We start from the raw sequence: 15,801 nt of genomic DNA, 5'->3' as shown, positions 1-15,801 counted from the left end.
TATGTGTTTCAGCAACAAGTTTAAGACGGAGGCTGCAGTCTTGAATGCAAAGACGACTGTCTCGAAAAAGAAAGCCATCATGCATAGTGAAATCTCGAGAAAGACCATTCTGAACGTCAAGAAGAACTCGACTAAAGAAATCATCAGACTCATACAAATCAGCAAAGGTGGAAAATCCCGGAACTGAGAAATCAAGAACACTCAGCAAAGAATGGCGACGACTCAGGGCATCAGCAACTCGATTGGAAACCCCTGACGTGTGTTTGATAACAAACGTAAATTATTGCAAGTAAGATATCCATGATGCATGACGAGCTGAGACTTTATCTTGACTATTCAGGTGTTTTAAAGCATCATGATCTGTGTAGAGAACAAATTCTTTATGGAAAAGATAATGTCTCCAGTGTTTGATTGCTTGAACCACTGCATAAAATTCCACATCGTAAGTACTATAACGTAGACGAGCTTCAGCCAGCTTTTCACCGAAGAAGGCGATAGGCCTGTTGCGTTGGCTCAAGACAGCACCAATGCCCAACTTAGAAGCATCACTATGTAGCTCAAAAACATGAGTAAAATCTGGAAGAGCTAGTATAGGTGTTGATAACAATTTTTTTTTAATGATCTCAAAAGCTGTAGTTGCTTCGGTAGTCCAAGTGAAGACACTATCATGACGAATACAATCAGTGATAGGTGCCATCAAACTGCTAAATTGCGGCACAAATCTTCGATAAAAAGATGCTAGACCATGAAAACTTCGAGTTTCAGATAAAGTAGTAGGAGTAGGCCAAGATTTGATTGCTTCTACTTTGCCTGGGTCGACGGCTAGCCCTTCTGCTGAGACGATGTATCCAAGGAAGTGAACCTCAGGAGAGCCGAACTCACACTTCTTTAGTGTGGCAAATAGTTGATCTCGACGGAGAACAAGAAGTACTTCTCTCAAGTGTGCAAGATGTTCTGTTAAGGACTTACTAAATATGAGAATATCATCAAAATAAACGACTAAAAACTTACCTATGAAGGGCCGAAGAGATTGATTCATAACGCGCATGAAGGTGCTTGGTGCATTGGACAAGCCAAAGGGCATGACAAGCCATTCAAAAAGTCCTTCTCGAGTTTTAAAAGCCGTCTTCCATTCATCTCCTAGACGGATTCGTATCTGATGATAACCACTTCGAAGATCCAGTTTAGAGAAAATCGTTGCAGCTCCAATTTGATCTAATAGATCGTCGAGATGGGGAATTGGAAATCTATAGCGTACTGTAATTTTATTTATATCACGGCTATCGAGACACATCCTCCAAGATCCATCCTTCTTTGGTATAAGCAAAGCTGGGACTGCACACGGACTCATACTTTCACGTACATATCCCTTCAACACAAGATCCTCAACTTGACGTCTAAGTTCTTCATGCTCACTCGGACTCATACGATAATGAGCTCGATTAGGAAGAACATCATCTGGAATTAGATCAATATGGTGTTGAATGTCTCTGAGGGGAGGAAGGCCGGGTGGTAACTCATTGGGAAAAACATCCTGAAACTCCTCCAATAGTCTTTGAAAGTGTTCTGGAGGTGATGGTAAAGGCTCTCTGACAACCGAATTGATAATTATTAGAACACATCCCTCTTCTCGAAGTGTTTGTTCAAAAGCCTTTTGCTGCAAGAGAAAGACTGGAGCTGATGGTGTGTGTTGTTTCTCGGGCAAAGAAGGCTGTAGAGTAAATTGCGATTATTGTAACGAAAACTGTAGGTATTACGATAGCCATCGTGTTGTACTTGAAGATCAAATAACCAAGGGCGTCCTAAGAGTAGATGGCAAGCATCCATCGGAGCAACATCACAATGAATCTGATCCTTATATGAATCACCCACCGAAAAAGAAATCAATGCTCGTCGAGTTATGAGTACATCGGATTTCCGATCCAGCCATGCCAACTTGTAAGGGTTAGGATGTAGTTCTGTTGATAATTGAAGCTTGGTTACAACTTCCTCAGCAATGACGTTTGCGCTACTTCCAGAGTCAATTATGAATTTGCACACCTTGCCTCCAATAGTACACTTTGAATGAAAAAGATTATGTCGTTGAGGGTTGATATCTGTTCCACGCGGAGCTAAACACACACGTCGTAACATTAATGTTGGTCCACTATCAGCTGTAAGAACCTCCACTTCATCTTGTGGCTCCGCAGCTTCCTCATCGTAAATTACTTCAACGTCATTACCAGCAGTGTCAAGGAGGAGGCCTCTTCTGTTTCTAGTGGGGCAGTTAGACTGTCAGTGACCTATATCTCCACAAGAAAAGCAACAAAGTGAGTTTGGTCGAGTTTGCCGATTGTCAAGAGCTGGAACAATGGGTGTGTCTGCTTTGACAGAAACAGCGTCATCTGTCGCAGTCGAAGTGTGATTTGGTCGAGAAGAACGAACAGTAGACCAGGATGAAAAGGATGATTTAGTTTGTGCCTCAATAGTTAAAGCTTGTTGATGTGCTTCTGACAGTGTCAATGGATGGAAGAGATTGATTGTGTGTTGAATCTGTTGTCGTAATCCTGCTGTAAACCGTGCTACCAGTTCACGCTCAGAGTCTTGTATATCAAATTGATTGAGAAGCAAAAAAAATTCAGTGGAGTAATCAGCCACAGATCGGGTGCCTTGGCGGATGGTATGGAGACGCTGAAACATAAGCTGGTCATAATTGTAAGGCAAGAATGTTTTCTTAAGTTTCGATGTAAGTTTATCCCATGACATGATCTTAGGTTTTCCGAGACGTGCACGAGTTGTCTTCAATTGTGTCCACCATGCAGCTGCTCTTCCACGAAAACGCATCGTTAAAACAGGAACACATCGATCCATTGGAGCTCGTTTGAACTCCAGAATTTCTTCCACCGTGACTATCCAATCGAGCAGTTCTTCAGCCGAAGAATTTCCATGAAACTCTGGTATCTCGGTTTTGAATCCTGTTTCCCAACGATTATCCGCTGCTGCAATTTGGACGTTGTCTTGTGTCAGGGGACGGTTGTTGCGTAGATTTGCAAAGGGGTTATCTATTTCTGAAAACGGGTTCTCTTCGTTGTCACTATCGTTACTGTTATTATTATTTTCATGTTCAATATTTTCTCGAACTGGTGGTGGTTGTTGCTGAACAGCAAGGGCTTGGAGAGTGGTAGTGATCGTGGCCATCTGGGCTTGTAGCTCAGCAATAGCATCTCGGGTAATTTCTGCGTCAGTACGCAATGGTGCACGACGAGGTCTTGGCATCGTGTTATCAAACAAGGAACGTAGTTGTCTCTGATACCAACCTGGCGCAGCGTATCAACGGTAACTCAGCTCAATCTAGAAATTTAGGTTAAAATTTCCAGAGACCTGACTTCTTGAATCGAATAATTGAATCAGATTCAATGCAAGGCTCTCGAATTGATGACATAATCAAATCAATGCAAGGCTTTAGAGAAAAACTATAGTTTATTATCTGTTAAAAAACTGAATGACAAAAACTATCTTACAATCCCTTATTTATAATAACCTAACTTTCCTAAAAATCGAGCATCTAAAAAAAGGAAATCATAAAAGAAAAGGAAATATAAAAAAAAAGGCCAAAATTAGGAAAGGTATCAAGATGCTGCATCATTATCACTACAAAATAAGTAGTTTCTAGGGACAGGTTGTTTTTTCAAAACCGTCCCTAAAGAGGGTTATTTGGGACGCTCATGGAGTACTCGTCCCTATTAGTGATCAAATTTTTAAATTAAGGCAATAATATGACCGTCCCTAAAAGAAATGACGACCAAATAGTATTAGTGACGGTGGAACAGGGGACGGTCAGAAAAACGTCACTAATATCTTCTTGGGACGGATTTGGGCCTCTTGGGATGCTTTTTAGCCGTCCCAAGAAGCCTTCTTTTTTGTAGTGTATAAAGAGAATCCAAAACAAACAAAGCTTACGACTAAGTGACTTTCAAACCATATCCCGTAACTCGTATCCTATAACTCGAATCCCGTATTCAAAATCTTCTGTAACCCGAATCCCGCAACCAGAAACTCAAAACGTAGTCATAGAACAGTAACACCGCCTTTACGGGAGAACTTGAATCGGTGAAGCTAGATTCACAGCAGAACAATTTTTTTAATATCCAAAAGATGGAACACTCTTCCCAAAGAAGATGAGGTACCAGAAGTCTCATACTGAATTTCAATTTTTCTTGTTGGTACAAAGAAAGTTCGTCGGAGAACTCGACATTGATTTATTTCCCACCGAAAAAGATTAAATTCAACACTAATCTTGAGGTAATCAAACATCGCAAACCAAATAACAAACTCAGGGACCCAATCCAAAGGAAGAACCACAAGAACAAAAGTTATAGGGTTTAAGCAGTGAAAGAAAAAAATTAGTGTAAACCTAGAACTACAACTAAAAGCCGAGAAAAAAATTGATTCATTTGAAAATAAATCAAAGGCAACCCCTAATAGAAAAATCATAGGATATCCATAGTTATTAATCGTCGATCTGAACAAAAGTCGCCGGAAAAGAAGCTGAAACTGCGAACTGCTGATTGGAACGAGATGAACATGGTGGTAAACTTTGGTCTCTTTTCTTCATCAGATCCAAACCTATAGTTTCCCAAACAATCCGAAATACAAACAAACAGAACCAAAAATGCATCGCAGCAAACCCTGAAACATAAAGAATCGAAATTAAGACATAGCGTAAAGTAAAAGTAAATCTAGTAACATAACAGATAAGAGGTTGATGAGCATGATAACATGGCTGCTCAGATCTTCTCCTTAGGAGCAGATCTGAGCAGGAGGCGACCGATAAGGATGAGGTTTTCGTTTAGAGCAGAGAGGAAAGAGAGGGTAAGTAGAGAGGAAAGAGAGGAATTTGGACGCTTTAACTATTATTGTGCATTGTTCTCGAATTTTACTACAAAGAGTTTTACTAAACGTCCAAAACTACTGCCTGTTTTGATCATGAAACTATTGAAAAGATAAAGAGAATATACATACCAGTTCAAGATTTAGATGACACTGCCCATTGGAATCTAAATAGCAAAGGTAAATTTTTTGTTAAGTCTTTATACCACTCCCTTGATAGTAGTACCCATAATAATGTCAAATGGAGAAGAATATGGGATCTAAATGTTACCCCTTCCATAAAAACTTTCATTTGGAAAGCGCCGCATTCAATTCTACCCACCGACATGAGAGTTGTTGCCGTTTTCCTAATATTGATAGGAAGTGTAGTCTATGCAATGATGAAGAAGAATCTCTTACTCATCTTTTTCTCAACTGTAATTTCGTTAAACAGGTATGGATGCACTTAAATTTTGATATGGATATGTGATTGATAACTGCACTGAGCATGAATAGTTAAATCTATGATTCGATGATAAAGACATGGGTGATTGTATAATTCAGTTGCCTGAATTTTGTAGCATAATCACTTGGCATATATGGAAAGCTAAATGTGAATCTACTTTCCAAAAAAAGAGGCAGAATAGTTCCAATGCCGCAAAAACTATTGTTAGATTTATAAATAGTTATATGAATGTTAATAAAACAAATTACAATGTTATGCAAACTTTGTTTTATAACCCAATGAAAGATGAGGCTCTTAAAATTCTTGAAAGGGAACCTGACAGGGAATTAAGTTATACGAGCTTGAGAATCTCTATTGCTTTGATAATGAATTTCCCTTTCAGTACTTCAGGAATTGGGCTAACTATGGTTGATTATGCAGGTAGAATTGTCGAAGCGAGAGGCTCTCATGCAGATTGTACCACAAGAGAACAATTAGAAAAGAAAGGTGTTGAAGCATCCTTCCAATGGGAAACTGAATGTAGTGGGCATAATGTAATCTTTCAAAGTAATTCAAGTCCTACTCTACAACTACTAATGAGAAGATATGTAAAAGCAAGGGAAAATAGATATAACATTAGTGAAGATTTTGAAACAAGACCTGAAAATTGTATTAACTTTAAAGTTTCTTCTTTCGTTTTAACATCAAGATTCAATATTACTAAGGCAGCAAACATAGTCCGTTTTTGTACCAGAAGTGGTATCCAAAATATCTGGACAAATGAAAGATTAGAATCCATTTTGCATTACCTATATATTAAGAATTGCATCAATCTTGTAACAGCTAATGATTCTCATAGTTTTAAGACTCGATCAAATCAATATATCATTTGAGGATTTATCCTCTTTTCCAGGAAAAAAAAAAAAAAAAAACGTCTGAAACTATCAAGGTCAGGAAGGCACATTGCAAGTTGCTGCAAAAGCAGTGGTACAGTTGCTGAGGCACTCCTACATTTTTACATTTTGTTATAAACTTTTAAACTCCAAAAATATCTATCGACAGCCATTATTGAATTTTTGAATCTAGCTTCGTTTTGTTGTTCTCTCATCAGTCAGTCAGGACCAAATTTGATTGCGGCGTCAATTTAGAGATATTGTCTTTCATTAAGTGGACCTAACTAGCTAGTGGTGGACTGATGAAGAATGGAAGGGACAATAATGGAGGTAGATATGAAATTTGGAGCGCCAAATTTACATTTATTGGTTTCACATAATAATCTTGTTGTACAACTTTTGACTTGGAATCAAAGCCATGCATTGATTTGCTTCAACCAACTTTTCTTGATTGGAAATAGGATTTGCTTACTAAATTGCTTCATGCTAATGTTCATTATGGTGCATTGTCGATAGTCTAAAAGGATTTTAAAGTCAAATTGAAGTAGACGTGAAAGAGAAAGAATGTAAGATTTTTTGGTTGTGTGATTTCTTCTGCTCTTGGTCGTGAACTCTAACTTACCAACTAATATCACTTTAATTATGTGTTAATTTATTTGGTTGGATCCAACCATGAATCAACTACGAGTAATAGTATGTTTTTTTCTATTTTTGTTATCCAAAGTTTAAACTAACTGATCCAACTTGTATGTACATCTTTCATCATCCACCACGTGTACAGAAAGAGGCACGTGGAAGGCATGCAAAACAAGATATCAAAACATGATAACAAGCATCTCATCAGAAAATGCCACCGGTCAGCAGATCTGACGGTCAGGGACAGAGGATCACAGAAGTATGATGGCTTAGAGGAGCACCAGATAATACCCCTTGGGTGTTAATACACCCAATCCCGAGGAAGATCCCAGATCAACGGCTGAGAGGAAGTTTGACTGACACAGATGTGACCAGACAAAGAGACACTTGTCTGACACGAGCAGACATCCATCTACCCGCATTAAATACCAAATAGATATACACGTGTCAATCAGCTCGTGGAAGAGGCGAGGATAACCCTTCGTATTCAAGCTCAGACCGCAGTATATGCCGAAGACCTCTGCGTAATGGGCACAAAGCACAAGAAGATAAGATTACAACGGCACCTCAGAAGTAGGACCCACGTTCCAACCCTATAAATACCCCTCTCCACTAAGAGAGAAGAGGTCGACGAATCCAGAGCAATTATAGGAGAATATAGGAGAGAGAAATAGGAAGAGTAAGTAATCCCCCAACTTCCGCAGACCTATGTATACTCTTAAGTCATTCGACTATCTTTGTAATCATTCAATACATAGTGAAATACCAGCCCCGTGGATGTAGGCCTTAGTGCCGAACCACGTAAATCTTTGTCTTATTTACATTTCAGCACTTTACATTCAGCGTTGAACTTCATGTGCTTTACATTTATACTTGATTCTCTGTTTATTCCTTCATACGAACATTATTTATGATAATACTCGACTAGACAATGAAAAGCTCGAAGGCTTTGAGTTGATGAATCGATATAATCATCCCCTTTACACATACGACGTACTATTTTAGAATTAGAATGTATGCGAATATTGTTTGTGAACACGTGGATGGCTTCGTGATTTATGTGTTCACAATCTGGCGCTAGAAACAGGGACTTTGTCCCGGTAAAAGATTTATCTTATCCTGTGATTTCACCTTAAACGCGCATTATGGTTGTGCCCTATTTTGGGTTCAGCGTGCTTTCCAAAACCTTTTTTATTCTGGGTTCATGGTCTTAATTTTCACAAACACCATTTCAAAGCAGACAAATCCACGGCTATCTATCACAGATTTGCACGTGAGGCGTTTTTCTTTTAAAACTAAGACTTAATAATCCAGATTCATGAGTTCTCGCTACGGATATGCCTTTTCAAGAGTTTTCCTTTTCAAAAGTAGTTTGAAAATAATGTCCATGATTGTTTATTAGAGGATTTGTATTGCGGAAACTAGACCGATGGAGTCTTTATGTTTCTCTTTTATTAAGGCCCTTGGGCAGCTCATTTCCTTTTATTCCACAAATTCTGCGGATACGAATGGCACTAATCCGATCCTCGTGGATATCTTTGGTTCTATTTATTTATTCCCCTATGCAAAAAAGGACTAAAAATGGAAAAGATACTAGAGGCAGGAAAAACCAAAGCCTCATCAAAGGAGACACCGAGGATTACCCCCGTGATGACCTGAAACAAGCAGAAAGGAGACAAAGCTAAAACATCTACTCAGAGGCAGGATGCTGCGGAAATCACCTCACCTATGAACGCTAACTCCATTGCAGCCGCGGCTCTCAAAGCAGCAGCCACAAAGAACAACGCAACTGTTGCGGCCCTCCAGGCTACAGAAGCTAACAAGACTTTGGTTTCAAACCAAATCCATCAACAAAGAGAAGGGGTGGCAGAATCTATGACACATCAGCCCGCACATCCACCAGTCTTCGGAATGCCGTCAACCAACGGTCAGAATCAAACCATACAAGTGGTGTTAGTACCGCGGGTGGAAGCTCAACCGAGGGGACCAAACTTGGAGATACCAACAATTGAAGCTGATCCTCTATCACCCTTAATACACACAGTAGACGAAGGGGGAACTATGGCCGTAGGGGTACAAGCCGGAACTCCCAATCAGGGATCAAACCAGTCCCACCGACTGATGGTAGAGCTCGAACAATTGAAAAAGAGCCAGCAGGTCTACGCAGATGCTGTAGCTCTTCTGGCCAGGGATAACCAAGACTTGAAAGATAGGATTTCCCAAAGCATGAAGACTAGCCAACAACTGGAGGAAGCAAATTCTAAGGCACCAGAGCCTAATCGAGACCGAAGAATCATCCTAGCAAACGCCGCTAGGGGAAGAAGTGCATCCGATCCGGAATATGCCGCCGAAGACTTAGACTATTATGACAGTGAAGTTCGTAGAAATAAACGCTCAACTGAGCATGAGAACGTGGGACATTACCGCGCAATGAAAGAGCTGCGTGATGAGATGATGGCTGAGATCAGGAAGTTAAAAGCCAGACAAGGCGGAGGAAGGCTTGAAGAGGTGATGAAAGAAGCTAACTCCACGCCCCTAACTCATCGCCTGGCAAATACCCCCATTCCGTTAAAGTGCCCTGTCCCAACTTTTGAATGCGATGACGGATCCAGTGATCCCGCGGCACATATCCGGTATTATAATCGTATCTTAGCCCGATGGAGTCAAAACGACGCCGTCCTCTGTAGGTATTTCTCATCAAGTCTGAAGGGATCGGCTTTATCTTGGTTTGACAACCTGCCACCTGATTCCATCAACTCCTACGATCAACTCACAGAGAAATTCTTGAGAACCTACATGTACAACAAAGCTGTCAACACCGGAATGGATAAACTTTTTTCTCTGGAAATTGGTTACAAGGAGAACACGAGGGAATACACCAACAGATGGCACAAGATATGCCAAGCCATAGGGAGTGTGGATCCCGTAGTAAGCATCAACTGCTACAAGTGGGGATTAGACCGAATGAGTCCACTATTTGTTGAGATCCACGGAAGCGTACCTAAGACAGAAGGAGATATTCGAATAATTATTGAGAAGTATGCTCGTCTTGAAGAAATCCAGCGTGAGAACTCGAGGGCACAAACGCAGAGGTCTCACCGTACCAATTCCGCAGAACAAACCAGCGGGGACAAAAGAAATAGCTCAGTGGAACGACCGCACGAAGATAGGAAGGAACGAAGAGATGAACGACGAAAAGACGATCGAAAATTCGAAGATCAGGTTTACACGAAGCTCAATGCTAGCTACGCTCGGATCTTGCGAGAGATCAAAGGAAGGGAAAATTTGGAGTGGCCGTGGTCTAAGGGAAAACAGTCCCCAAGGACCGAGAAGTCTAAAGATTACTGTGAGTATCATTGCTTCAATGGACACCAGACCGAGAAATGAAAAAAACTCAAAATAATGATCCAAAAATTGATTGATGCTGGCGAACTCAAGCAACACATACGAAATGAAGTCACCGAGGACAGATCCAAACGAACCAAGCAAGTCCAACTTCCAGAGGGAAACCACACAATCAACACCATCTCGTGTTCCGAAGCCGCAAGGCCCTCACTTACAGCGCAGATAGGAAAGAGGCTACGAAAGCAATTCGAAGACCACTGCGAATTATATAAGATTGATGGCGTAGAGGTGGACGAGCACGAAGAGTGGATGGACGCACCTATCATCTTAGATACTGAAGATATCGAAGAAGATATGGAAGACCATAACGATCCCTTGGTCCTCACACTACCAGTGGCCGGATGTAACCTCAAAAATATCCTCATCGATGGGGGAAGCTCAGTGAACGTTCTATTCTACGACGCCTTCAAACGGATGAAGCTCCATGATGAACAACTGATGACCTCTTATTACACCATCTACGGGTTCAACGGAGCGCCCACAAAGCCATTGGGAGACATCGTGTTGCAGGTGAACGTCGGGCCCATGAAAGTAGAAACACGATTCAGCGTGGTAGACACCCCATCCCCTTATAACGCCATTATTGGACGAAAGTGGGTACATAAACTCAAGGGAGTGGCAGCAACTTACTACCAATATCTCAGGTTCCCTACACCCGAGGGAGTAATGGAAATCAAGGGAGATCGGGTCTCTGCAAAAGAGTGCCAGGCCACTCAGGATCGTATCAACAACGAACAGGAAGAGCAGCGAAAAACCCGAAGGATCAAAAATAAAGAAGCTGCGAAAGAAAAGGCCATAGACCTGTTCCTCAAGGAAACCGCAGGGAAGGGCTTGACAAAAGATGATAATGTCCTTAACACAGAGGCAAGTACTTCAGCAGCCAACGAAGGACAAAACATACCAAATAGCAATTAAAGAACGTCCCAGTCCTTGGGGACCCGAAGCCGGTGTTCACACCAGTGGAGCCCGTAAAAGAAATCAACATAGGAACGGAAGAAAACCCGAAGATGATCAAAGTAGGGACCATAATGGACGAAAAAAGAGAAGATTCCTTAACCAAATTACTTAAAGAATACGCGGATGTATTCCTGGAAGTTAGGAGACATGCCGGGGATTGATCCAAAATAATCCAACACGAGCTGCGCATCAAACCAGGCACGCCACCTTTCAGGCAGAAAATAAGAAAAGTTGCACCAGAGTATCATAAGGCAGTAGAAAAAGAACTTCGGAAACTACTAGAAGCAGGCTTCATCAAGGAAGTCAAATACCCTACATGGATCTCCAACATGGTCGTCGTTCCTAAGAAAAATGGAGGGGTTAGGATATGCATCGACTTTACTAACCTCAACAAGGCATGTCCAAAGACAGCTATCCCCTACCGAGCATAGATCAACTGGTTGAAGCATGAAGTGGAAGGTACGAAGAGCTGTCATTCATGGACGGATATTCTGGTTACAACCAAGTAGCCCTGGCAGAAGAAGATCAACTACACACAGCATTCTACACCCCGCATGGCCTTTATTGCTACACTAGAATGCCCTTTGGACTTCGAAACGCAGGGGCAACGTACCAGAATGGTCGATGCTATCTTCAGGCCATGGATTGGTAGTACCCTAGAAGTCTACGTTGATGACATGCTCGTCAAAAGTAGGCTGCGCAAAGATCACCACCAGGACCTGAGAGATATTTTCGAAGCAATGAGGAAACATCACATGAAAGTAAATCCAAAAAATGCACTTCGGTGTCACCTCAGGGAAATTCCTCGGATATCTGGTAACAAAAAGGGGTATTGAGGTAGACCCCGCGAAGATTCAGGCCATAGTGGAAATGCCATCTCCGAAGAATTTAAAAGAAGTGCAAAAGCTCAATGGGTCCTTAGCAGCCTTGGGCAGATTTATTGCCCGATCCTCGGACAAATGCAAACATTTTTTCAATATTCTCAAAAAAGGGAGTAAGTTTGAATGGACCGCAGAATGCGAAGAAGCCTTCCAAAGAATCAAGGAATACCTGGCTTCAATTCCAATCCTGCAGAAGCCTGATCCTGATGAGGTTTTGGCATTGTACATAGCAGCGACAGAAGACGCAGTTAGCGCAGTGTTGGTCAAAACCAATACGAAGATAGAACAACCTATCTATTATGTCAGCAAGACCCTCAATTCTGCGGAAAGGAATTACACGAAGATCGAACAACTCATCCTGGCATTAGTATGGGCTACTCAAAAGCTGAGAACCTATTTCCTAACTCACTTCATCCGCGTCCCATGCAAAGCACCACTGGAAGCAGTCCTCAAAAGCGGGGAAAAGTAGGTAGAATAGCCAAGTGGAACACCCACCTGGACCAATTCAACATCATTCATGAAATTCAACATTCCCAAAAATCCCAAGTTTGGCGGATTTCTTAGCAGACCTCCCCCTGGACAACGATGAAGAGATTAGGGGAATACCAGAAGCCGACGAGGAAAGCAAGGATCCAGTTGATGTCCTCGAACCCGCGAGTCAAAGACAATGGGAAGTCTTCGTTGATGGTTCCAAAAATAAGGAAGGGGCAGGAATAGGCATTGTCATCACCACCCCAACTGGAGAAAGGATCGTACAGGCACTCAGGTTAGAATTCAAAGAGCATACTAACAACATCGTCGAATACGAGGCAGTCGTACATGCCCTCCGCTTAATAATAGAGATGGGGGTAACTGATGTAAGACTGACAAGTGATTCGCAGCTTGTCATACGGAAATAGGGCTCGAATACAATGTGTACGACGACACCCTCTCAGCTTACATGGCCTTGGTCCAAACATTGGCATCACAAATTCCGAACATCAAGTTCCGGCACTTATGCAGAAGGGATCTCAGGCACGCGGATGCCCTAGCATATATATCATCCATGCTGAAGGACAAGAGTATCGAAGCTATCAAAATAACAAGGGTATACGAGCCTTCGATTGCATCACAATTTTCCTTTGCTACAAATCAAGATACAGTGGAAGAAAATATCGAAGATCAGGTGGGAGAAGACATCCGTGACGATTTTGACGAAGAAGATATCCTGTCAAGAGCAAATCAAGACGAAGATTTCAACAACGAAGATGATTGGAGAATGATGATCCATGCGTTTCTCAAGGATGGAACCTTACCCGCGGATCAAAACAAACCAGGAAAATACTCTCCAAAGTAGGAAGATATGATCTTCGGGATGGGTCCTGTACAAGAAATCTTTCCTCGGACCGTTACTACGTTGCTTATCCAGGAAAGAGGGGCATCGAATTCTAAACGACATCCATTATGGTGACGCAGGGAATCATAGCGGCATGAGATCACTAGCCGACAAAGCAAAAATGCAAGGATATTACTGGCCCACAATGATACAAGATGCTGCAAGAATGTCCCGACGATGTGAAGAATGTCAGCGTTTCGCCAAAAAGATACACGCACCAGCAACAACGTTGAATTCTGTGGATAGTCCGTGGCCATTTGCAAAATGGGGCATAGATATCGTTGGGCCTTTCATCGAAGGATCAGGGAAAAGACGATTTTTGATAGTAGCCACGGACTACTTCAGTAAATGGGTGGAAGCCAAAGCCTTAGCCAGGATCAGAGACGTGGACGTGTTTACTTTCATATTCCAAAACATTATTTGCAGGTTCGGCATACCAGCGGAAATCGTGTCCGATAATGGTAAACAATTACAGGGGAAAAACATAGACATGCTCTTCGACACTTTCAAAATAAGGAAAAACAAGTCCACCCCCATATACCCTCAAAGCAACGGACAAGCGGAAGCTACTAACAAGACCCTCGCCCTTATCCTCAAAAAGCAATTAGACGAACACAAGGGGCGATGGTGTGAACAGCTACACAATGTATTATGGGCATACAGGACAACACGAAGATCTGCCACTGGGGAGTCCCCATTTCTCCTCACTTATGGAGCTGAAGCAGTCATCCCAACAGAGATCCTCATGCCAACCACAAAGACCGAAGCATGGGAGAAAAATCTCACAACAGACATGATGTTAGAGAGACTGGACGACCTGGAAGAAAGGAGGGAAGCAGCATTGCAAAAGATGGAAAATTATCAACGGAGATTAGCGAGAGAGTACAACAAAAAGGTTAAGCTTCGAAATTTTGTAGAAGGGCAGTATGTGCTAAGAACAATCCCGCAGTATCAACGAGAGAAGAAATGGGGAAAGTTAGCACCTACATGGGGAGGACCTTTTATAATACACGACATTGCGGGAAACGGTTCCTACTATCTTCGCAATCTGAAAGGCGAGGTCCTCCGGCACCCTTGGAATGCTAAATGGCTCAAACCGTACTACCCATAGGAGCAGCGCAGCTTTGCATCTGCGTGAAGAATACCAGAAGAAGAAGGCAGCGTAACCGCTTTACATGTTTCTATCTCTGGACGAGGAGTAGCAGGCCTCAACCTATCAATCAAACAAACTTTTTGGGAAATCTTCAAGCAAACGAAATGGTCAAAAGGCCCGCTGGGTGAACGCATGTACATTACATAATAAATTAACAATATTGGGAAAGTAGTTAATCTACAATCTCTCAGGGCTCCCCTATCAGTGTCTATGAGTGTAAGACCAGGGGGAAGGCACCCAGCAGAAAGAGATACCCAACCAATTTTAAGGCAGCGGGTCGACGGAATGGGTGCATGTAAATATTTCAAATAAGCATCCCATATCCTAGAACGCTACCTCGGCCCCCACCGTTTTTGTAAATAGTTGGCTTGTCCTTCCTGCTGCACTAAGGCAGATTGAGTTTTTTTAAGATCATCATTTGCTGCGTGAAGCTGTCCCTCGAGTGCTGAAAACAAGAAATACCAAGGGGTTAAAACGAAGAAATAACAGAATCACACTCGATAAAACGAGGTTATACCTTCGACATTAGCCTAAGCCTCTTCATACTCATTAACAACTGCGTCCCGAGCCTCATCAAGAAAGTCATATTCGTCGGATAGTTTCTTATAATCCGTTTGAAGGTTCGTAAGAGCAAATTGACCCGCACTTAAGTCTACCTGCTTCATTGAATCCAAGTGACGAAGATGGTTGACTTCGTCATTCATCTCCCCCATCCTTTTATGGAGTCGATACACATTCACTTCAAGATATCTTTCAGATTCCACTTGGCGAGCAACATCAGCTCGAGACGCTGCTAGGGATTTACTAAGAGCACCAACCTCAGCCCTAACATTATCTCTTTCCTCGGAAATATGCAGCATACTATCCATAACCTCGGGGCCTAAGAAAGAGCGAGCCTGTTGTAACTCTCCTTCCAAAAAGCGCACTCTAGCCTCTAAGTCTGAAGCATGTACTCGAGCATCATGCAGGTTGTCACGCGTCCATAGCAGCTTACCATTAAACAGACAACGGTCATGATTGACTTATTTTGCATATCAACCATCAGTGTTCGATTTTCACGCCACTCAGCTGCTAAGGCGTTGTGCTCATCAGCACGAGCATTCCACTTTACGGCTTCGCTTTTCAACTTACCCACCAACTCTGCAATACGGGATTTCTGTCGTTCCCTTTCTTTCCGAAGCCATATGAGCTCGGGGACTCCACCCACT

This window comes from Papaver somniferum, unplaced genomic scaffold (genome assembly GCF_003573695.1).
Source record: "Papaver somniferum cultivar HN1 unplaced genomic scaffold, ASM357369v1 unplaced-scaffold_0, whole genome shotgun sequence".
In the NCBI taxonomy this organism is placed as follows: domain Eukaryota; kingdom Viridiplantae; phylum Streptophyta; class Magnoliopsida; order Ranunculales; family Papaveraceae; genus Papaver; species Papaver somniferum.
Note: the sequence above shows the minus strand (reverse complement) of the source record.